The 25,990-nt window shown below is 37.1% G+C and overlaps 1 pseudogene; it reads left to right on the forward strand.

Moving 5' to 3' along the window:
• Window positions 1–13,993: 13,993 nt before the first annotated feature.
• LOC132031710 (probable receptor-like protein kinase At5g59700) lies at window positions 13,994–25,215 on the forward strand (annotated as a pseudogene).
• The last annotated feature ends 775 nt before the right edge of the window (window positions 25,216–25,990 follow it).

Here is a 25,990-nt window from a genome sequence, read left to right on the forward strand (position 1 = left end):
ATCAATCACAAATGGTTATCCGGACCTCTCAGAATCGACGAATTTTCAAAAAAAGTCCGTTTACCCAAAAGTCAACTCCCGATCAAACGGTTTTCGCTTAAAGCCAGTTTTTTCTAGAAAACATTCTAAAGCCCAAAATGATGTCTAGGAAGTCATGCCAACTATCTCCTTGGGTCCAAATAGTTCTAACGAGACTCAGGAATGGGTCAATGAGGGCAAAAATGGAATAATCATGGTAACGACAAAACGGATCGTTACAATATCTCACCTTGAATGAACAAAATCATAAGATGAGATCAACATCAATGAATAACATCAATAATCACGAAACAAGCTCAATAATATCATAAGAACATTAAGAACTATAAGCTTTGGTATCTTTAGAGATGGACTCATCATCATCATCATGAAGAGAACTTATCAACAATATCATAAGAACCTTGAGAATCATGAGCTTCTAGCATTTTTAGGAATAGGGATATTGAGGATATCATGTATAGGTTCACAACAAAGGAATCATGTCTTAAGAAAAAAAGGGTTAGCCTTAACATACCTCGTCGTCTCCTTAACTACTCAACACCTATCCTCCCGAGCTCGTAAATTGACATTCAAGATGATTCGCACTTCGGGTAAGTCATTGAAACGCTTATGTGGTCAAACTAAATTAATAAATGAGCTAACAAAAATCCCCTTATAGCTTCTATTTCCTCCCACTCAAAAAAAACTCCCAAAACCACAACAAAAACATCAATAATCCCATAATCAAAAGATTACATTCCAATCCCAAACATCTTTTCATGAACAATCCATAACAACAACTTCAATACAACCCCTTATGCACTTGTATACCACACTTCCGCAACATCATTATTACCCCTCATAACTCATAACATGCTAACAAGTATAGTTCAAGTTAATTTGCAACTCAAAATATCATCAATTCATATTTGAACTTTTTCCCCAAAACTCTTTTCACTTTCTGAGGCTTGCTAAACCTTCCAATCAACTTAACATAAGAGATAAGATGAAAAACATACCTTGAATTTGAAGAATTTCAACTCAGACACTTTCTTTTGCAAGACTTAATCCCCACAACTCCAAGTGAAAGCAAGAACATCCAACTTCCTTGAATTAACTTAGGTTTTCAAGGTTGCTCTTCTATTGATTTGATTTGGAATAATTTGGAATGTTTATGGATGTTAAGGAAACCTTAGAGAGAGATTAGGTATTTATTTTTGGGTGAAAAATGAGGCCCAAGTCATGGGAAATAATTTTATAGGAAGTCTCCACCAACTTCCAAGTTTTTGGAAAAAATCCCGGCAAAGTACAGGTTACTGTTCATCCCGTACATTGGAGGTAAAAAAAATTCAAATTCTTCAACTTTCTGGAAATTTCAGGTAAAGTTCGTCCAAAAGGTACGGGATGTACATTTTTGTACGGGCTGTACTTCATCCCACAGAAATGCGATTTGTCAGTTGAATTGGAAAGAAGACTTGTTGTACTTCAATTTCCATAGGTTATGGATTCTGTAACTCCTCATATCCTAGAAGATATGCCTCTTTGAAGTTAGACCAAAAATCCAGTCCAAAATTCTACCAAGTTTTTTTCAAATTTTCAACAAACCTAATTTCTTCGATTCGCTTGATCCCGAAACCTTTAAATGCTTGTCTAACACTTATTAAAAGTCTTTATTAACCTTATAGGGATATCATAGCCTCTCTGGACTCACGTTATTTTGCTTATGACGACACAGAAATTTATGAGGTGTAACATCCTTCCCCCCCTAAAAAACATCCGTCCTCGAATGTTAAACTCTTAGGGATTCTACAAAAAAATTTCTAGAGTTTCCCCTGTAACTATACCACTACCATCCTGTCACAACAACCCAAAATATACTATGCCTCACAGGGCTGCAACAACAACAGTAATGGCTCCACACGACTAAGAAATCATAAAAAGAAAGCATTACGCACCTGAAGACAATGATGTCTCTGTCTGAACCTTCTCTGGGAGTAGGAATAAATGCGGATATCTGGATCTCATATCTTTCTTAGCTTCTCAATTCATCTCTTCTACCTTCACATTCTTTCATTGTACCATTGTCGAGGTTACATCTCTGATTCTCAATCCACAACCGTAAAACTTGGTGATCTGAGAGGGTAGTAGGAACTTCCTCGTATGATAACTATTCTGTAATCCGAATGTCATCAAATGGGTACAAACGTGGGGGATTTCTCAATACTTTTGCTGATCATAGATGTGTAAAAGACTGGATATGTAGAATCCAGTTCTTAGGAGAAATCTCATAGGCCCTTCTATTATCATCTTGTAAAGTCTAAGGTATCCAAGTGTAAACTTATCCTCGTTATTACCTCTCATAAATCTTTTTAGGATGAAATTCCAATCCTCAAACAATCAAATATTTCCCATTTTTATAGAGTTTCAGACGGGCCATCTGGATATACAAATTCAAGCCACACCAACTGGTCATCTTAACTAAATAATTCCATATGTAGGTTACATGATCCCTTATAATTATAAAATCCATACTGATCATTCCTTCAGTCCTCAATGACATATGCATTTGTTTCTCAGTCTTTTAGGCTTCTGTTTATTTATTATCAAATCATGAACTCTGTAATATTTCCTTTATATCAGTCCACTATGGTCACGACACACCTTTGTTACTTCTGAATAGATCATATAACTTTACCACATTTATCATATAGTCGGTCCTGATATTCTAGAAATTCACCTTACTGAAATACTCCTTCCCTGAATACTCTTTCAAGATTTGGTTTTTAAAAATGTACCATATCTAGGATACTATGTGTTTACTCAGGTTTCTCGACATATACCATATTTTGCTATAGTTATTCTCCACTATGTTACACTTCACCCGTTAAATTTCTATAGCGATCTTGGCAAGTTTCTCATATACTTATATTATCTCTGGGGTATATAATTCCATATCCTTCCGTTACCTTTTAGAATGAACGTATCCATTTTGGTACTAGATCTGTCATACTCATCTTAATGTCATGAAGCTGTCTTAGTCGAACTTACTCCTCATTATCCTCTTCATTACCGCCACTAGCCTCTCGTTCCTTATTTAGATCCATCTCATTCAATTTACTTATAACGCGACTTTAATTCTCTCGCTTCCTGAATATTCTATGCCTGGAATTCTCGGATCATTTATAAGCTTTCGCTTCCACATAATCATACACACTATTCTTTTTCATCGTAAGCTACTACCGTCAAGTACTCGTGTTCCTTTGAATAGTTCATGTTCATTTCAACCCTCTCCTATTGTTACCTTCGCATTCTTCCCTCAACAAGATGTTACTAGATTCTAACTCGGATGCTTTTGCCTTTAAGGTTCCCCTTGTACAATGTTGGGCTGTCACCTCCCAAAATACCTGCTAGACGTGATTAGCACCCAGCAAACACACCCGCCAGGCGAACCATATATCATACCCTTAATCATTCACGAAAGTACTAAAAGAAAATAAGTGCAGGTCCAACAATGCTATTAATGATAAAAATACGAAATAGTCGCCAACCAAATCCATAATCGATTTATAAAAACCAACCAACACTAAGATAAAAAGAATCTCTAGCCCACATCCCACGCTAAAACCATGGAGCATCTAACAGAGTTACATGAGTTTGATTATCGGGCATGTAAACCCAAAATAAAGGAAGTAACTAGAAATAAACTAGATAAAGCTGAAATGGCTGCCTCCACGAAAAATGCGGTGGCTCACCTCAGCAATAGAATCCACTCACGAAATCTTTAGCCACGAGCCTCGTTCTCAACAACGGTATCTGCATGGACATGCAGGTAAGGAGTGAGTTATATATAAATATAACTTGAGAAGATCCTCGACCCGCCACTTTAAATACCTCTGGAACAAGTGTTACAAAATACAAACACACAACAAGCACATGAATATATCATTATATAATACCAACCAAGGTCCAAACCATTGTTTATCAAGTATAATATATATCTCAACACAATTTACACTAAGGACCTATCATAAACGGCAGTTAAAGAATTAATCAACACCATGAATCCACGGAAACAAACACAATGTGCCAAATATATCAAGAAGCATACACAATGCTAAGGGAAGCATACACAGTGCCTCAATATGATCAAGAAGCATACACAATACTAAAGGAAGCATACACGATGCCCTAATATAATGGCTCACAACTGTATCACATCACAAAACAATTTATAAAGAGACTTTTAGCGTAGAAAATAAAGTATATGCGGCTGGCCTTAAGGACCACCGATTCTGCCAAGAACACACTCGTCCCATCACATTGACCAGGGGGACGAAACATATTTTTAAAACGGGTTTTGAAAAGCAAGTACCCAAAGCTTAAAGTCTTACTTCCCTCAAATTCACAATTCAAGCACACTTCCTAATAAATCAAAATTGCATTCTCGAGTCTTCGAATTGCCTCACACTACACAAAAATGGATTTAGAATTGTCAAAACAATTAGGATAAACCACTTCTATATTTTTAGAGGTTTAAATGGTTAAAGTTAAATTTTAAAGGACGAAAACGCCCTCTGGTCAATGTGTTCAAAACCCGACAAGACATATGTTTTTGGGAAGGCCTTAACGAGAGGATTCCAATGATACATGGAAGTCTAAAATCTGACACTATTTGCCCTTTTAAATCAATGATTTTGATTGAAGAACCCTACGCACTAAACTTTCTCAATTCCTCAAAATATCCCCATATTTTCACCATAAAGATTCACCCATAATTATGTAATAAACTTAAATAAAAGATTAGAGTCATTACCTTGATGATTTGGGATGAAAGTTCTTATTTTTATCCCCTCTTTTCCTTTCGTTTTCTCCCTTTATTTTCCTTTTTCCTACTGTTTTTTCTCCCTCTGTTGCTCGTTCTCTTTTTTTTTTTTTTTTCATTTCAACTTCGTACAATTAATCTTTCATGTCTGATGGCTTAGACCCTCAGACTTTTGAAGTCTTTAATTTATTTTTATTTTTTTCCTTTTCCTTTTCCTTTTTGGGCTTGGCCCGCTAAATTCCTTCTTCTGAATTTTCTTTTTAATTCTAATTTCGAATTTCTTTTCTTTTTAATTCCTTTTAGCTAAAATTACCTAATAAACCCTTATTTAAAAATTGGGTAATTACATGTGCGATTCTGGAACTTCGTATCCATACGACTAGCTCGCGGTGGCTATTTCGCTTAACTTTTTATCGTAGTCCCTTATTTACCTCGAGTGCCATTTTACTCAATCATTTTCTGCTTCTTCATTAGTGAACTTCCTATTACACCCTTATCTTGAAACTTTGAATAATTCCTTCCTTGAAATGCTATCTCCCAATCTTCATTTAGTCATGCATATGACCGACTGGTTATGCTTATCATCAAATCGTCCTTACACCTTACCGGCCTGTTTGCGTAATATTCCTTTGAAGTAGTTTCTAATTCCTTTTTGCTACTATCTTCCATCCCATACTTTTCATTCCCCCCCCCCAAGGCATTAACCCCCTACTCGCATTTGACATCCCGTTTAGTTCTCCTTTTTCCTGCGCAGTACCCACTCCCGCAATTTCCACGACTAAACTATTCATCTTTTGTGTTTGTCTGGTCGGTTGTGTGCACATATAAAGGGTCACATACTTTTATAGACGTATTGGCCCTGGATGGGTCTAATCTTTCATTGAAGAGATCTGCATAATTTTCCTTACCGTCCTTCCAAAATCACCCTTCTCCTATTGCTTGCTTTCCCATTTCATCACTGTAATAGTATCTAGCACAAAATTCTATTCTCCAAAAATCTACCCTGATTGTCAATATTCCTCATCTTCTTCATATTACATAAATGCTCGTTCTTTAGGCAAGTCTCTTTTAGACTACAAGCTCATCTCATCAATGAAGAGCGTACTTTATGTCAACTTGCGACTTCCTACTCATTCATTTCCTATCATACAGTTAATTCTTCCAAAATATCTCTCACTTCCTTTATTAACTACTCAACCTTGTACTACTAGCTCAATAATCTTGTGATGGTAAACTTCTGGGGGGAAATTTTTCAGTACCTGGGTCCTACTTTTGTCTTATACATACCTACGAAGAAACTCATGTTTCATATATCCTTACACTCATACCTTTGTATAACATCTTGTCAATGTACTTTATACGATAAGAAAGCCGTTGTCAATATCTAACTCATTGAACAACATACATCGTTCTTTTACTTCTTCTAACTAATCATATCCTTTTTTAACATTCAGAACGATAGGTATCCCTGGCGAATTTTGCATTCCATATCCTATCCCCTTTAGACATTAAGCATCATCATTCTTATAATTGAAACTCTTTTCTATTTTCGTAACTCCTGCCTTACCTCTTTCTGCTCGTAAATCATCCACATATTTACATTTAAGTGTCATATTTAAACACATGCCTATGCTTTCCACTTCCTACCTTGAGGAGAAAATGCAACTCCCATCTAATCATATTAATGTCTTATTAATAAAACACTTCTAACATTGCTAACCACTTACAATATAACCACAGTCGTTTGCCATCGCCCAACTAAAAATCCCATCAAACTTCTCTTCTTTTTAAGTCATATCGGTAGTACTTCGGAGATTATCTTAGCAAAATTGCACGTGATATATCAATACATCCTCGAGGGTGTATAAACATTATTACCACAATAATTGTGCTTGACATCATCACTCATCACCTCGTACTATACTATATTCCCTTACTTACAAGTCATTCGTATCTTACGAATTCCTCTTAATACCCATCATTTGTGATTCTGTAGATATAATCACTTCGTCGAACTATGTTGCCCACACATGCCTTCCTAATTAATCATACTATTTACTTAATACCACACCATATCTTTTCCAATGTTCTCTCAACATATTCACAATTTTAAGCCATCATCTAACCACAACTTCATTCTAGATTCCTCATTAACATTACTCTTTTCCTTTCCCTAACATAATCATCGGGGTTTTATGACTTACCACCGTTACATAACATAAAACATTTCAAAATCATACTTGCTCAATTTTAACACCTTATCAAGTGACAGATATACCTTTCATCAGTAGTTGCTCTGGTCCTGAAATTCCGATAGATGTGAGCCTTCCCATAGCCCTACTCTAGAACCCTGATCTGACATGAATCGCTTTAACATGGACTCGAAAAATTCTCCTTCTTGCTGTACCTCTATCGGTCGTTCACCACCATTCGGAACTTTTAAAAATGTACCAACTATGATAACCTGTCCGGTTTGGATACCACCTTCATTTGAACCTTGCTCCGAAGATATCATCAAGTCTTGATTAATAGGGTCCTCAGGCTGCAAACTACTCGATTTCTCAGAAAGCCCTACACTCTCCGCTGATTTACTATAATTCGAAGCTTGGGGATTAACTCCTAGCATTGACCTCTCCCTTCCTTACCCAGCTATGGCCAAAGGAGGAATTGGCAACATCCGGGTTTCTTTTGGCTCCTCTATTCGTATCAAAGTCGATGATATTTGTAGCACTGATTCATCCTGAAACTCCGACGAGTCTGTTTTCATAGAGGACATGATCTCGGATGGGTCCGTCTCAATGGAGGGTACATCTTCAATTGGGTCCTTCTCCAAAATGTAACTTAATCCTCCCCCTGTCATCATTACAATCCTCAAATCACTCGTAATCCCTTCTGAAGGAGTTGTCGTCAAACTTAAAACAACGGAGGTTAAGGTTGCAGATTTTTACCCTATGACTCAGCTCTATAGCACGATCTAGGATGTAAAGAAGGGTAACCATCCTAAATGCCCTACAGCCTCCTGTTTATAAGTGTGGCATGCTTCACACCTATAAAATAGAGTTTAATGGACATGGCTCATACATAAACCTTAGGACGAACTGCTTTGATATCACTTTTGTCACGACCCAACCGAAGGGCCATGACAGACACCCGGAGCTAACCTACCGAGCACCACAATATATACATGCATCTCATATCTATACCTAGGTAGGCCATTGTACTAGCTAATATATCTTATAGTTTGCAGGGGACACAAGCCCGAAAGAGCAACACATATATATACGTCATCAAACTGGGCCCATGTGCTCGAGCTGACAGGGCTACCAAAACTATGATACAACACAAGAGGGTCCGAGAAGGTCACAAAACATCTAGCTGTACATATCTGTCTATGAGCCTCTATTTGTTATACCCCGCGTTTCCAGAGCATGAGTATGACATGTACCTCACTGTAGTAATGGAGAGTCGGAGACATCCCATGATGTTTTGGAAAGGCACAAGCCATGAAAAGTGCGTAACAACGAAGAAAAAGGATGAATTACAATCTCGTAAGTCGTAGTCGGGAAAGACTATTTTGAGACCCGAGAACATGGCCATTATTAGTATAATAGTTGATAAATATCATATATGGGGAGTTTTGAAATATTTCGAGGTCGAATAAATTGAAGAGAAATAAGTTCGACGAAAATTTGAGAAATGCTGAACGGATTTTTAGTCAACTTTGGAGGCGCATATCTCCTAGTATATTTGGAGTTTTAAGGCGAAACAAAAGCCTAAAATGAAGCTCGTTGAGTCTATTTTGTAATGAAACAAACCGCTCATTGATAGGACATCGGAGTAGAGAATTATAGACGTTACAAACTGAGCTGATGAAGCAGAAACAAAACTCGCAACGATGCCGCATCGAATGCGCTCGCTTACAAGCATCGCTACGCTACTGTAGCTACAGTGACGCCGACTCAGCCCCTATATAAAGGGCTAAAACCTCACTTTTTCATCCAAAAATTTCCAGAAAATTCAGCATCAAAGGGAGCATTATACATCACAAAAATTGAGGATTTTTAGTGAAATTTCAAGCTACGGAATATCAATCGAGGTTCGGGCAACGCGTAGACGCGATTATAATTTCGTTTAGTGTTGGAGTGGTTTGGGAACAAGAAAATGATGAAGTTTTGTCTACCCTCATAAAAACAAGGTATGAATCATTAAATCTCTCTCTTTATCAAGTTTGATTAAGGAATAATTTCAAGAATAGAGGTTATGGTTTATTGTGTTGATGTTTTTGATTTATGGATTGAGGATTGAAGAGAAATTTGGATGAAAACACATATAATTATCTTGTAGGATGTTTGGGATGTTGTTATTGATGTTGTTAGTATTAATTTCGACTTCTTTACGGGAATAAGGTTATTAATTGGTCGTATCCCAAGTTGGTTGGTTGGAAAATTTAGAAAACAGGGTGTGGGCTGTTTTATGACATATGTTGGTGTTAGAAATGATGTTATTGCTATTGGTTTTGTCATTGATGTTGTTGGTTGTTGAATTGGAATCTCGGGCTAGGCATATAAACAGGGGAAATGCTGCCCGAATTTCGACAGAATCCAAAAGGACTTTCATTAAGTGTTTAAGACGAGCGTATGACGATGATCCTAACGATATTATGAATGGTTCTATATGTAGATTACGAGGCTACGAATAATTCTTAAGCGAATTTCAAGACAGGAAATAAGTTGAAAATCGAGAAGTATCTTCCAGGTATGTTAAGGCTCGCCCCTTTCTTTCAAAGGCATGATCTCCAGGTTATGATTTCCTAAATGTTTCCATATTTTCCTTGTTATCTAAAGTTAAGAAGTCTAAAATTCCGAGGCATGATTTCCTTCCTGATAATCCATAAATGTTTTTCAAAATATTCGCATCTTCCAAACCAAAGGTTGTGGTTATATGAGCCCTTATGATGGCAACGATGGGAATGTTTTTCAATAACAATGATGATGTTAAAGATGAGAATGTTATTATGATGAAAATGACGAGGATTATTTCATGTTTAAAGGGTTCAAGTTTATGTTTCCGATGACGATATGAGAACGTTGAACTATTTCTTGATGTCTCAATTTTGTTCATGAATGATGACTATTTCTTTTAAGATTCTAAAAATACATGACTTGATGCCATATGAGACTTATGATCCTATTCTATGTTTTCTCTTAGTTCTATTCTCCATTGATAGCCTCACCTTAAATTAATCGTTCCTTCAAGGTGAGACAAAGCGACGATAATGATTCCATAATATAATCGGAGGTCACCGACCTTACGTCACTCCGATACAGTTGTGGCTTTTGATTGGGCTCTTATGCATGCTTTATATATATGTATGTATTTTCTCACACCGCGCCGCGCTATAGTCGGCCGGGCATGGCACGTAGATGTGCACACCACTGCAGTGGGCATGTTATGATATTGCCCCGGACGCGGGCTAATGATGATAACACCGAGCCTTAAATGGCCGGGCATGATACTACTTATATATCACACCGAGCCTTCATGGCCGGGCATGTTACTTTCACACCGAGCCTTTATGGCCGGGCATGTTACTATGTATATGTATGAAATGTTTTTTTAAAAAAAAGGCTAAGCATGCATGACATCCGCCTTATGAGGCATCCGGATGTTCGTGTTATCTCTCTTACTCATTGTTACTTTTCATATCTATATTATGATATTATTCATGCCTTACATACTCGCACATTATTCGTACCGACGTCCCTTGTGGACGCTTTGCGTTTCATGCCACGCAGTGTATACGGATGAGTAGAGGATATAGCTAGAAGATGTTCCAGCTGGATTGGCGAGCTCCATTTCTTCCCGGAGTGTTGCCGAGTCAGAGTATCCATGTCATGGTATAATGATTTATGTTAGAGACTTTGCAGACAGAGTCATGTATACAGTATGCCAGTTTTGTAGGCGGCTATTTAAGCCGATGTATCCTTATACATTATTTTACAGATTTCATATGATTACAGTTTACTTGGTTTAAGAAAGACGAAAAGAATATTTTTTTTCTAAAAAGCTTCCGTTATGCATTTCAATCCATGACCTGAAGGCCCAATGAGATTAAGAGTATAATGAGAGCCAGTGGGTTCGCTCGACTCTAAGTAAGGGTCGGGTGCCCATCATACCCTATCAGGATTGGGGTGTGACACTATTAGAATGTATAACATAATAAGGACGGGACAGGACTCGACCGTACCCATCTGTACATAAAAGAACCATACCAGTTGGACTGCGACTTCGGAACAAGTGGAGTGCTCATGTACCAATGCTGAGATGGCGTACCTATGAGTCTGAATTGTCTTCTTGTCTACCTGCAGGCATAAATGCAGCGTCTACAAGCAAAAGAACGTCAGTACGAATGATGTACTGAGTATGTAAGGCATGAGTAACAACATAATGAAAGCATGAAAAGAACATACGATAAAAGAGATCAACATGTATCTCTGAATGCCTATTAAGGCGGATATCATGCATGCTTAGTTTTAAAAAAAAAAAAAAAAAAAAGCATTTTCATACATATATAATATAAATGTTAGTCTTTGCGGAACATCCAGCCCGATCCATAAATGTTAATGCTGCGAAACGTGCAGCCCGATCAATATATCATATCATCCCACATTCGGGGCATCCCGCGTCTGAGGTAACATCATAATCTGCCCACTGTAGTGGTGTGCACATCTACGTGCCTGCCCGAACGACTATAGTACAGAGTGGTGTAAGAAAATACATACATATATATAAAGCATGCATGAGAGCCCAAATAAAAGCTATAACTCTATCAGAGTGACGTAAGGGCGGTAAGCCTCCGATTTTCATTATGGAACTATAAACCTTCGATTTTCATTATGGAACTATCATTGTAAACGTATCTCACCTTGAAAGAACAAAATCATAAGATGAGATCAAGATCAATGAATAACATCAATAATCATGAAACAAGCTCAATAATATCATAAGAACATTAAGAACTATAAGCTTTGGTATCTTTAGAGATGGACTCATCATCATGAAGAGAACTTATCAACAATATCATAAGAACCTTGAGAATCATGAGCTTCTAGCATTTTTAGGAATAGGGATATTGAGGATATCATGTATAGGTTCACAACAAAGAAATCATGTCTTAAGAAAAAAAGAGTTAGCCTTAACATACCTCGTCGTCTCCTTAACTACTCAACACCTATCCTCCCGAGCTCGTAAATCGACATTCAAGATGATTCGCGCTTCGGGTAAGTCATTGAAACGCTTATGTGGTCAAACTAAATTAATAAATGAGCTAACAAAAATCCCCTTATATCTTCTATTTCCTCCCACTCAAAAAAACTCCCAAAACCACAATAAAAACATCAATAATCCCATAATCAAAAGATTACATTCCAATCCCAAACTTCTTTTCATGAACAATCCATAACAACAACTTCAATACAACCCCTTATGCACTTGTATACCACACTTCCGCAACATCATTATTACCCCTCATAACTCATAACATGCTAACAAGTATAGTTCAAGTTAATTTGCAACTCAAAATATCATCAATTCATATTTGAACTTTTTCCCCATAACTCTTTTCACTTTCTGAGGCTTGCTAAACCTTCCAATCAACTTAACATAAGAGATAAGATGCATACCTTGAATTTGAAGAATTTCAACTCAGACACTTTGCTCCAAGACTTAATCCCCACAGCTCTAAGTGAAAGCAAGAACATCCAACTTCATTGAATTAACTTGGGTTTTTAAGGTTGCTCTTCTATTGATTTGATTTGGAATAATTTGGAATGTTTATGGATGTTAAGGAAACCTTAGAGAGAGATTAGGTATTTATTTTTGGGTGAAAAATGAGGCCCAAGTCGTGGGAAATAATTTTATAGGAAGTCTCCACTGACTTCAAAGTTTCTAGAAAAACTCCGGGCAAAGTACGAGTTACTGTTCATTCGGTACATTGGACGTAAAAAAAATCAAAAGTTTCAACTTTCTGGAAATTTCAGGAGAAGTATGTCCAAAATGTATGGGACATACATTTTTGTACGGGTCGTAATTCATCCCGTACTTCACAAAAATGCAATCTGTCAATTGCATTGGAAAGAAGACTCGCCGAACTTTATTTTACATAGGTTATGGATTCTGTAACTCCTCATATCCTAGGAGATATGCCTCTTTGAAGTTGGACCAAAAACCCTATCCAAAATTTTGTCAAGTTTTTTCCAAATTTTCAACAAACCTAATTCCTTCGATTCGCTTGATCCCGAAACCTTTAAATACTTGTCTAACACTTACTAAAAGTCTTTCTTAACCTTATAGGGATATCATAGCCTCTCTGGACTCACTTTAGTTTGCTTACGATGACATAGAAATATACGAAGTGTGTAACATTCAAAAACTCCTTTTTGATTGGTTATTTAAAAGGTTATTTGTAGTTGTGTTCTTCTATCAAGAATCAAAAAGGAGATATGAGGAGTTATGGATATCATATGAGGAGTTATGTATTCTGTAACTCCTCATATCCTAGGAGATATGCCTCTTTGAAGTTGGACCAAAAATCCTATCCAAAATTTTGTCAAGTTTTTTCCAAATTTTCAACAAACCTAATTTCTTCAATTCGCTTGATCCCGAAACCTTTAAATACTTGTCTAACACTTATTAAAAGTCTTTCTTAACCTTATAGGGATATCATAGCCTCTCTGGACTCACGTTAGTTTGCTTACGACGACACAGAAATTTACGAGGTGTAACATTCAAAAACTCCTTTTTGATTGGTTATTTAAAAGGTTATTTGTAGTTGTGTTCTTCTATCAAGAATCAAACTGTTCTTAATCGGATGTCACCGATGGGACACTTTCTTTCAATCTTCACATAAATTATATGTCTCAGAATGAGTTGCTTACTCCTTTCTGATTAATCTGTTGGTAGCAATTAAGAAAAACGAGGCTATGGACAAGGAAATAGCCAAAGTGGTGCAGTTTTATCATATGAAGATTCTTTTGCAGAGCTTCTTTAATGGTAAAGAACTTGAACAAAATTAATTTGTTTTAACCTTATGTAGTAAATGCCTTACTTGCTAATTAACCATGAATATGTTCACCTTATAAGTTCAGTGTTGCAATGGCTGAGAAATTTGCACCAAAGTCTCCAGCACATGGTCCTGGGTAAGTCATAGAGTGTTATCCTTGGTCGATATGCTTTTTGAATTTTACATGATTCCAGCTGTTGCTATTTTTGTCCCTTTTGTCAGAAGTACTATAATATCGTTATAGTTATGATTGTCTTATTTAACCTATGTTGTGTAGATTCATTTTGTCATATTAATTAGATCATTCTAATGAATTTCACCTCCTTCTATTATTATGTGAGAATGGTTTTGGAGTTCATTATTTGAAAAAATCTCCGGCTACCAACTCATCAATGATAAGAATATACATCATTGCTCATGATTCCAGCTTTTGCTATTGTACGTCCCTTAGTTACAAACCCATGACAATAAAGCTTAAAAGGCCACAATATTTCTACTAAATAAGTAAAAATACAGCACTGCCCGTTAACCTTTCCATAATAAAGTCATTGATAACTTTTTGCTTCCTTAACCTTCCATAATAAAGTCACTAATAGCTATTTTCTTTTCTTGATCTGCAGTGCAGAAAAATTCTTTTGTTTTGTTTATCAAGGTTCATCCATTATATAGTTGAGAAAAGTAAGGTTGTCCGGATCCTCATCTTCAGATTTGATCTTTCGATTAAAATCATGCATGACATGGAGTAGTACTATGTTCATTTGCTCTTCCAGTGATTTAGGGGAGTAATATTCTTTATTTGCTGCTGCGTTTTGTTAAATTTTTCTTAGGGTTTCTGTATTACATATATGGTCCACTGATTATCTGTTGTTTCGGTATCGAATAATTATGAGCAGAGAAGAAACAGTCAAGAAGAAGCCAACGTTGAGTAAATCTTGCGACGAAGAAGGCAAGGGCTGTGAAGAAGCTTCCCAAAAATGGCGGTTCTATAACTGCCACCCGTTCCTACTGTTGGACTACTAGATATTGAATTACCATGAAATGAACTTCCAAATAAGATGTATGCTAACTATGACAGTACAAATAATATTGATTTTTTACCTTTCAAGATTATGGCAGTTTGTACTCTAATTTTTTTCTGAATGTTGTTTCCTTAATTCGATAAGTACTGAAAATATATCAATTTATGGACGCTTATGTGGGATATGTGGGTTTTGCCGGTTGAGTTCTGAGGAAAGAGTGGTTGAAGCAGAATCCTACAAGCTTTTACGTAACGACCCGTTTGGTCGTTATAGCTCTTTTGGCACTTTCACCACTTCCGAGCATTGATTGACTCACTTTTGACCAGAGGTTGACTTTTGGGCAAACAGATCTTTTCTGGAGTTGACAATCCGGATGGTTGTTTAGAACCTGTAAGTATGGTTGGTTCGGTTCCCAGTGCATTTTGGTGCATTTCGGGACTTTGGATGGGAAATGGGAACTAGGCACTGGTGGTTGACTCAGTCAACGAGAATAACCTGAATTTTCGATTGAAACTTAGAAAATTTATGGGGAATCTGGTGTCTGGTGCCCGCAACGGCGGCACCAGAGCCACCCCAGTGGCACCGCTATGGCGGTGTGATGACCGCTGGGGTGGTCAAGAGTGAAATAGGTTGCACCGCTGCAGCGGTGTCCCTGCCGCCTAGCGGCACTCCCTCCGCCGTGGCGGTCACGGGCAGTGACATTTCATTAAATGTGTCTTAAATAAGTCTTAGATCCTCATTATTTTAGATCTCGATATTGGAGCTTAGAGAAACTGTTTTTGGAGACAAATTGAGAAGATTCTTGGAGGTAAAACTTTGTCCAATCCTTTACTCTTCCTTAATCACAATCATCTTAGAATTCCCCCTTCCCTTTTACAATCCCTTAGAGTTGAATTTGAAGAAGAGTTTTGGGAGATTTTCCCTGAGAGTCCTATATGATAAATTGATGATGTTGATGATAAAACTTGATGAATCTAAGCTTAATAATCATATATCTTCCACTTTTAACGTTGAATTTTGGATTTGGAGAATTAGGGTTCATACCCAATTTGGGGGTTTTTACTAGAAATCAGATTTGGGGAATTCTTGAGCTAAATCAACAATTAATGATTGGGTTATGATTACCTAGGATTCAATTTGGTATTTTACCTATGAATTTCGCGTTTCGCCCTTGTGGGCCCGTTTCTCTAATTTTTAGGGTTAAAATGGACCTAATTGATATCATAGCAATATTAGTATCATTATTCATGATTTCTAATTTAGAATTCGATTATACTTAGACTACTTTGGTTCTGAGCTTCAGAGGAAGGGCAAGGCGATAGATGACTTGTTGGTGTTGCGGTTCGGCAGTGCAGGTAGGTTATGGTTTACCGTTAGTGAGAATTAGTATAGTGAATCACATATTTTGATTATGATGTCGTAGACAGCATGTGAACCTTCGGATGTGAAGTTGGGATGGATATTGCCTTAGGTTGGGCCCTGATGTGTGTTGTGACTAGCCACCCCGTTATATGTGTTTGATTGTTTAATTGTGTTGGCTTGATGCCATGTGTAGTTGGTTGATAACGAATGTCGCTTGTTATCCTGATTCGGATAGGATTGACATACCCGTTGTTGGTATTTGTACTTTGATATATTATTGGCATACCCATTGTTGGTACTTGAGATTATTGATATATTATTGGCGTATCCGCTGTTGGTACTTGATTTATATATGTTGGAATAACCACTGTTGGTATTGTGATGTGATGCATTGTTGGCGTACCGTGTTGAGGTACTTGTGATATTGAGCTTACTGGTTGATGATTGACATATGCATTGCATGCATTCTCTCATAATTATCATGCATGGCCGATATCCAGTGATGATCCGGTATCGTTGATTGAGCGAAACTGATATTTGATAAACTCTTTTACTTGAGTGATTATGAAAAAGGCCGATGTCCGAAGATCCCTTCCCGAATCGTTGTTTATATGAAACTGACACTTGATAAACTCTTTTACTTGAATGATTGTGAGGAGTCCGATGTCCAAGGATCAATTCCGGAATTGTTGATTTATGAAACTGATATTTGACAACTCTTTTGAGTGATTGTGAGGAGGCCAGTGTTCGATTGTTATATTCGGGCATCGTTGTTGCATGGTCGATTCCGATGTTATTTCGAAATCAATTGTAGTGCATGGGCTCCGCCGGTTTCCCAGAGTGGTGCCGGTGAGACTCCCCTTGTGAGCAATTAGCTAGGGTCCCGTCTGTCTGTTTGGCAAAGATCTAGGATGGGTGGCACTTAGACTTCGCGAGTAAAACTAGGTTGTGCTACCGAGACGTCGATTTTTGCATCCCGAGTGCATGTATACACCTCATTTGCATAGCATGGCATGGCATCACATTCATACCATTATTGCACTGCATTGCATTATGACTTGAGTGAGATGTCGTGATGACTATATTGTGATGATTGTGTTGTTGATGATTGGACTGTGATGATTCTATTGTGGAGATTATTTCAGGAGTAGATATACTCAGACTTATTATATTGGGGTTAGCTACTTACATAGATGTTGACGGATAATTGGTTACGATTATACTGCGTGATTGGTTTACTTGTTTATCTGTGTTATTTTCTGAATTGTGTTAACTATGCTTAGTCGACCTATGATACCTACCAGTACTGTTGTTTGTACTGACCTGTACTTACTGCATTCTTTTATGAATGCAAAGTATCAGGCCGAATCTACTTCTCTGACTCGTGGCTGATCGACTCTTCAGCTTCCACTTGAGTTTTCCAGGGTGAGCATGGTGTCCGCTGACCTCGAAGACTCTTCTATTACTTATGTCTTACTTTTAACTTAAGACATGATTTGAGACATTTTAGGTATTATTATTCAGGCCTTAGTATTCGGATTTAGATGTTCTTGTATGACCAGAACAGATACTGGGGTGGATTCATTTACTTCCGCACTTATCTATATTATATTGTGAGACTTACGTCATTTTACTTCTTCTGCTATTTTATTATAATTATTGATTGTGAACGTTGAGTTAAGGGTTCGCCTACCGAGGTGGGAATGGTAGGTGCCAGCATGACCTAGGCTAAAATGGGTCGTGACATTTTATTATCTCAAGTTGTTACTTACAGAATTTTTGTTTTTGAAATAGGAGTAGATTTGTAGTACTCTACTATTCACTACGTTTTCTCTTTGTATGAAGTGAATGATTAAGAGTGTTTTCACTTCCATTTTGAACTATTTTGAAGACTACAATGATGCTATTTTCTTGACAGATACTTATTAATCTGCTGCTATTATAGGCAATGATCAGTGTAACCTTCCTGATAGTGAAGGAGTCATTTCATTTAGATGCATGAATCTAGAGGTGTTTTATTCATAAGGTTTGACTTTCATTTTCAAGTGCTCATAAGTGATATCTTAATTTGTATACACCCTATCATTAAAAGCATAAAAGATGAATGTATCATTATTGATGTAAGATTATTAGCATATTCAAGAAAAACTCTGGAAGTGCTTACCTTACAACCATTTTAGTAACAGATGGCTTCCAAGTAACTTTAGTTTTCTGCAATAAAGTAAAATTGGAAAGCATCTGGGAAAATCATATAAAGAAATTCAGAACATTTGCAAAGTTGAAGTATTAACTCAAGGAAGAATGTAAAGCAATTCTTTAAACAAATAATTGCAACAACAAACTTGTCATCTAATTTAACTTATCTCCAAGTACTGAATTCATATGGTGGGATATTAACATTTAAATTTTCAAAAGTCCCTTAGGTTATCAGTAAAAGTAAAACTCAAAAGCTGCTTCCGGTCAAAGAATACTCAACAGGCATTCCTTGGCCGCCTTCCTCTCTCTCTCCCTCTCTCTCTCTCTCTCTCTCTCTCTCTCTTTCTCGCTCGCTCGCTTCTCATTGAATGAATCCTTTCGTCTCTTTTTTTTTTCCCCGAAAATTTCTCTACCATTGAATGTAATTTTTATGCTTTAGTTGATGATGGTCTTAAAATATCTTGTATCATGTAATCATATAAATTAGTTGTTTTATAAGACAAGTAAATGGCTATATTGTGGTGAGTCCTGGTCATTAAAATTCTCAAGAGTTTCACTTTCCAAATTTATACTTTCCGAGAAAAGGTTGACGTCTGATGTTATTGAGGACTGTGTCCTTGTGCTACCTTTTGGTCTTGGAAGTACTACCTGCATCACTACCTGTCAGTCTTAAATATTCTTGAAAGCAGACATTAGGAATATAATTGTCACGACCTAAACCGGAGCGCCATGATGGGCACCTAGGCCCTGCCTGTCGAGCACCACTAATCATGCTTTCATATTATAATCATAAATAAGAGTGGACCTCGAGGGTCATCAGATGAAAATCTGCTAGATCATATGAGAAATATGCTGAAGGGGGACAAGCCCGAAAAGACATACTATATGACTATGCTAGACAAAAACTATACAAGCCGTCAAGGCCATCATGAAATACTATACATCAAAAATATAGGCCGCAGGGCCATACAATATCTAACTATACCATGACTGTCTACAAGCCTCTACTGGAGTGTATGACATAATAAGGTCGGGACAGGGTCCCGCCATACCTGTAATCACACAAAAGTATAACGTACCAAAAATACAACAACAACTCCGGAACAAGAGTAATGCTCCACTATCAGCTGAACAACAACCTACAGTGGCGGATTATCAATCTGTCTACCTGAACTTGCGGGCATGAAACGCAGTACCCCCAAAAAAGGACATCAGTATGGACAAAGTACTGAGTATGTAAAGCATGAAATTAACATGAAAGAGACATAACAATACATAAGGTAAACGGAATCCAACCTGTATGTCTGAACTGCCTCCGAGGGCCAATGACATGTATAAATACCGTGCGTGCGTGCGTGCATAGGGGTCATACATATGTATATATTTGCATATATAACGTCTGCCAAGCCTCTGTGGGCATCCCATCGTATCATATTGGCCTCTATGGGCATCATCATCATCATCATCATCATGTGATGCAATGCAAGAATATGATAAGAGTACATCCTAAATCTGTCGGAGGTACGTAAGGTCGTTACACCTCTGAATATCATTATGAGAAAGCATTTTCATCAATAAGTGACTCTATGAATCATACTGAATCTGAAGGAGGACTTACTGAAAACAATATTCTAGAACATGAATCAACATGGAGCATCCCTAGCTACTAAGAATAGGATCATTATGGAGTAACGTTACACCTACGTTTCGTTCATAAGGATCATGCCATAAGAAGAAAAGTTAGCCTTAACATACCTCAAGTTATCCAAGCAATCCAACAGCGAGCTTATCACCACTAGAGCGCCAATCCTATAATAAAGGAATACATATATAACTAAGATGGCACTAGTATATCACGTATATCAAATGATAACTCGATTCTAAAGTAAAACAGGCATCATTTCCCCTTATTCTTCCACATCCATAACATATTCAGCAACCAAACGACCCGACTAGGGGCCATGACGAGTACCCGGGGCTAACCACCGAGCACCGCTCTTACTATTACCCATCAGGCACATCAAGCGTTCATTCATTAATCTTATACTCAAATCATAGGAAAATCATTTTTTTTTCACTTTGAAACATAATTACCTTTATATATACATAAGCCCTTTGGCTATCATATATATATATATATATATATATATATATATATATATATATATATATATACACGTGGGGAAAAATCGTGAGACCATACTACCCACACCTGCGTATCTACGAGCCTCTACTAAAGTACTAGACATATGGACGGGACAGGACCACGTCATGCCCAAAACATATATACATAAAAGAATAAATCAGTGGCACCTTCAGAATAATGGAGTGCTCTCGAAGTCTTCTAGTAGCTCCTATGAGTCTGGATCACCTCCCTGTCTACCTGTGGGCATGAACACAGCGTCCAAAGAAAACAGACGTCAGTACGAACGTTGTACCGAGTATGTAAGACATGAATGAAATGGATATAATAGAGAGATCATAAAACATAAGATGAAGAAATAACCTGCTTAACCTTTAAGAGTAAATGCATTTCATACATATATCATATATAATCGTATTACATATATCATCATAGCACATACATCCCCATATCATATATACTATCATCATTAACCCGCGTCCGGATAACTATCATACGCCGCCCACTAGTGGTGTCATGCCCGGCCCTTTAGGCTCGGTGTAAACATAGCAGCCCGCCTTAGCGGTGACATGCCCGGCCATCTAGGCACGGTGGAATCGTATGTAGCACGCCTTCGCAGTGACATGTCGGGCCATCTAGGCACGGTGGAATCATATGCAGCCCGCCTTCGCGGTGACATGCCCGACCTTCTAGGCACGGTGGAATCGTATCGTCATATAGTCAACATAAACTTATCATTATCATACATCTCATAGGAATATCATAACCTTATCATAAACTTAACATCATCATACATTCATCATTAAACATACATTAAAGCTTGTAGGTAACCATGGCTATGTCGGGGTGACATGAGGTCGTGAACCCCGACTACGTTACGGGTAATCATAATCGTTATATCTCACCTTGGAGGGACTAACGTTTTAAGGTGAGTGCACACAAGGAAAAGCATCAATGGAACTATACTTAGGATCATTAGATTGTAGAAACATCATATCGTATCCATAGCAAGAACTTTATGGAATTAGCATATCATGAACTTTAGAACTTTTAGGCTTAACTCATAGTCATCATCATGTTCATAATATCTCTTATCTTTAACTCATATGGCTATTCATAAACATAGACTCTTAGTTTTCCGGAATGTAGGAAATTCATGGAGAAGTAGGGAAAATAATATCATAGGAATCATATAAGGATCATTAGCTTCGTAGAAACATCATATCATGGGCTTTAGAATCTTTAGGCTTAGACTCATCATCATCATTATCATACTCATAACATATCTCTTATCTTATCTCATATGAGGCTCTTCATGAACATAGACTCATAAATTCCGGAATGTGAGAAAGTCATGGAGAATAAGGGAAATCATGTCATAAGATTCATGCCTTAGAAAGAAGGGACTAGTCTCACATACCTTTTCGTTTACCTACTCTATCGCTTGAATGTTCTCTTCCAATGCTCACGTTTCTACCTTCAAGAGAGTTCGTATTAACATTAGCTAATCTATCACATGAACATGCTCAACTAAAGCTAGAGAGAATTGGGCAGCATTCCTTTGTTTCAACGACTTTCTCCATGTAATAAAACAACTCCCAAATAGCAATAGCAACTCCCATAATATCATAATCAATAGATTTCTCTAGTTAAACATTGTTCACTTCTCAAATTCACTTTCAAAGTCATCCGTAACCATGACTACAATATAACAACATATTCATTCTTCCCATAATATTTCCTCAACGTCATTAGCATCATTCATAACAAGATCATACTCATCTCATCCTAAAAATCATGGCTCAATTCAACTTACTACTCAAAATACCATTATTTCCCTATTTGAGCTCATATTCTACTTTCTTCTCTAATCCAAGTCTTTCAACTCCTCAATACTTTGAATAACATGAGCTAGATGTAAAACTCACCTTTGATTATGTAGGAATGATCTTGGATGAAGATACTTTGCTTGAGAAAAACCCCCAACTCCAATACCAAGAATTTCTTGACTTCCACTAACCCTAGTGAGCCTCTTTGCATTTGAGTCTCTTGATTCTTGGTGTTTGATCTTTTATTTCTCTTGGATTTGCTCTTGATTTCGGTCTTAGCTCATAACGAGACTTGTTGAGAGAGTTTCTAGAGTTTTCTATGTCCAAAAATGGTGAAAATATGATTTTGGGTCGAATTTGGTCTATTTATACTTGATCCGAAAATTCTGGACCGACGCAACATGCTGCGAGCTTTGCTAGACGCATGTTGTGTCGCAAGTCTCGCAACATCACCAAAATTTCACTGTCACACTTTTCTAAGCAACTGCGTTACCGCAAAGTGTGCTTTCTTTGCTAGCATGTTGCGCCACATATTGCGCCATAATGTGACATTTTGCCAAACTTTTGTTGAAACTTAACTCCGATGATACGACGAGTCTTAAACCTTCCCAAGGCTTACTAAGCATGGTTTTACTCCATTATATACCCAAGATGGACATATCTATCCTCATGACCTCGAAAAATTTGTCCTGCTTCCCAAGACTAGGACAACTAGCATTCGGCAAAACTCAACGTACGAAAATGCGAGGTGTAACACAACCACAACAAGAAAAAGCTCATATAAGTCCCTTATACTCACTTCACAAGTATTCCAAGGTACACATCAAACAATCCAATATACGTTTCGTATCCGACACTTTACACACTTTATTCTTTACGTATTCATCTAGCAGAACCATAACAACATGAAAAAAACCTCAACTACAACTCAATTACAAGGAAATCATTCCAATAACACCACAACAACAAGATAACAATCAGTGCACAACTCTTTTATAGTGCATAGCAAGTTTGAGCATTTCTTTTCATGATATTCATCTTTAAATAGTAGGTTAACTCTTAATAACCTAATAACATGAAGATACAAATGAAATCTTACCTCCAGAGTTAAGAACAACTCAAATTCAAGGTTACTTCACCGTTGCGTTCCTTCCAAACTGCCACAAGAAGCAATACTAGAATCCAAGGCACAATCCGAGGCTTCTGTCACTTAAAACTCACTTTTGATCTTTGATTTATCTTAGGTTTACTTAGGAAATGTTTGAGAGGGTTTTTAGAGGTCTCTAGGGTCTGTTGGTGAGAAATGAAGGAGAAACGAGCTTGGACCTATTTAAATGCTTAAAAACATTTCCACTGCCTCAATTGTATGCCCTCTATGTACGGGCATACTTCCATGTACGTCTCGTACTAGGACTCTAAAAAATCCGACATTCTGCCAACTTTTGCAATATGAGGTACCGGACGTACATTTTTTTCTCGGAACGTAAATTTTTGTACGAGCCGTAGATGATCCCGTACTTCTCAGATTTGCGATCTGTCAGTTGCATTCCATAACTCCTCATATGATAGAAGAAATAACTCCCTAAAGTTGGACCAAAATCCTGTCCAGAATTCTGCCAAGTTTTTCCCGATTTTCCACGAACTTAATACCTTCGATTCACTTGACCCCAAAACCTTTAAATACTTACTTAATTACACTTGTTAAAGGTATTCCTTAACCTTATAGGAGTTCCATGGCCTCTCCGGCTCACGTTATTTTACTTACGACACAAATGACGCAACTACGAGGTATAACAATAATTATCCCATATATCAATAAAAAAGGTTTACTTGGAAATGACTTCAATTACTCCTCATATCATTATTACGTCTTAATCTAGGATCTAGACACATTGCTAACATATTTATTGTTTTTCTTGGGTTACATGCTTCAAAAGTGAATTTTGTCTTTGGTGTTTATTTGACTAACACAATCATGATCATCACTGTGACGGAAAATGATGAAATGTCCACGTTTTATGCAACAGTTACATTCATCGACTGCAGTGTGATTTTCTTTTCTAAATGATGAAATGTACTACAGGTACATGGAGAATGGAACCCTTACGGGTCGTCTGTATGGATCAGACGTTCTGAATTTGGACTGGACAAAAAGGCATGAAATTTGCATAGGATCAGCAAAAGGACTTCACTATCTTCATACTGGTTCTAATAAGGCAATTATCCACCATGATGTCAAGTCCTACAATATACCGCTTGACAAAAATCTCCAGGCTAAAGTTTCAAATTTTGGATTATGAAAAATTAGTCCAAGAATCGATCAAACACATGTTAGTACTATAGTGAAAAAAAGTTTCGGATATCTTGGTCCTGTGTATTTGACAAGGCAACAACTAACTGAGAAATCTGATGCCTATTCCTTTGGGGTTGTAATGTTTGAAGTCCTCTGTGGCAAGCCTGCTATTGATCCCTCTCTTCCCAAGGAATCGGTTAACTTTTTTGAACAGGTGAAAAATGTTTAAAAGGCTAGAAAATCATAAGCAATTGTCGATCCTAGGATTCCTTGCAAGGAAAACCTAAATCGTTGATGAAGCTAAGTTTGTAAACTCTGCTGAGAAATGCTTGGCTGAATATGGTGCAGATCTACAATTAAGCAAGAAGTTTTGTGGAGCTTGGAATATGCATTGAAGCTTCAAGGAAAAGACGAAAAAATAGCACAAGAGAACGAGATTCCAAATAATCAGTTGGATAACTGTATGTTTTAAGTACAAAATACAACATGGAAAGTATGGCTAATCAGTTAAATTTTTCGCCAAATGGTGAAATCTAAAACGAAGACTTATGTGACATATGTTAGAATCTGCTGATGGATTGTTATATTCTATATTATAACAAAAACAATCGCTTTACACGTTACAATATAGGGGTAAGATCTGCGTACACTCTACCCTCCCCAGACCCCATCTGGTGGAATTTTATCGTGTATGTTGATGTTGTTGTTGTTCTGGTGCACAATTGAGCAGTTTAAACGCGTTTGGTTCGGAGGGATAATGACCATTTTTTAAAAGATGTTGTGTCCATCTAATGACACTACTAAAAAATTGCTGAAAAGCGACCTACAAAAACCGACCTCAATGAGATCCGAAAAAAAACGATCTCATGAGGTCGATATAAGCATGTTTTTTTATTTTGTAATTTTTATTTTACCAAAACCGACCTCAGTTCTTCGCTAATTTAATAATAAATTTTGAAAAATGCGTTAACGACCTCATGTGGTTGCAAACCTGACCCGCGAAACAGTACCGAGCTCACGTGGTCAGTAATTATTTTTAAGACATTAAATATATAATTAATTGGGCGACCACATGAGGTCGGAATGCATGATAAAAAAAATTCAAAAATTATTCTATTGCTAGCGACCTCACGAGGTCAGAACATTTTAAAATAAATAATAATTAAATTACAGTAAGCAATCTCATGAGGTCAGTAATCGGTCAAAACCCGGTCAATATTTAATGAAAATATTTTTTTAAATTGAAA

Source organism: Lycium ferocissimum, chromosome 9 (assembly GCF_029784015.1).
Source record: "Lycium ferocissimum isolate CSIRO_LF1 chromosome 9, AGI_CSIRO_Lferr_CH_V1, whole genome shotgun sequence".
Classification (NCBI taxonomy): Eukaryota; Viridiplantae; Streptophyta; class Magnoliopsida; order Solanales; family Solanaceae; genus Lycium; species Lycium ferocissimum.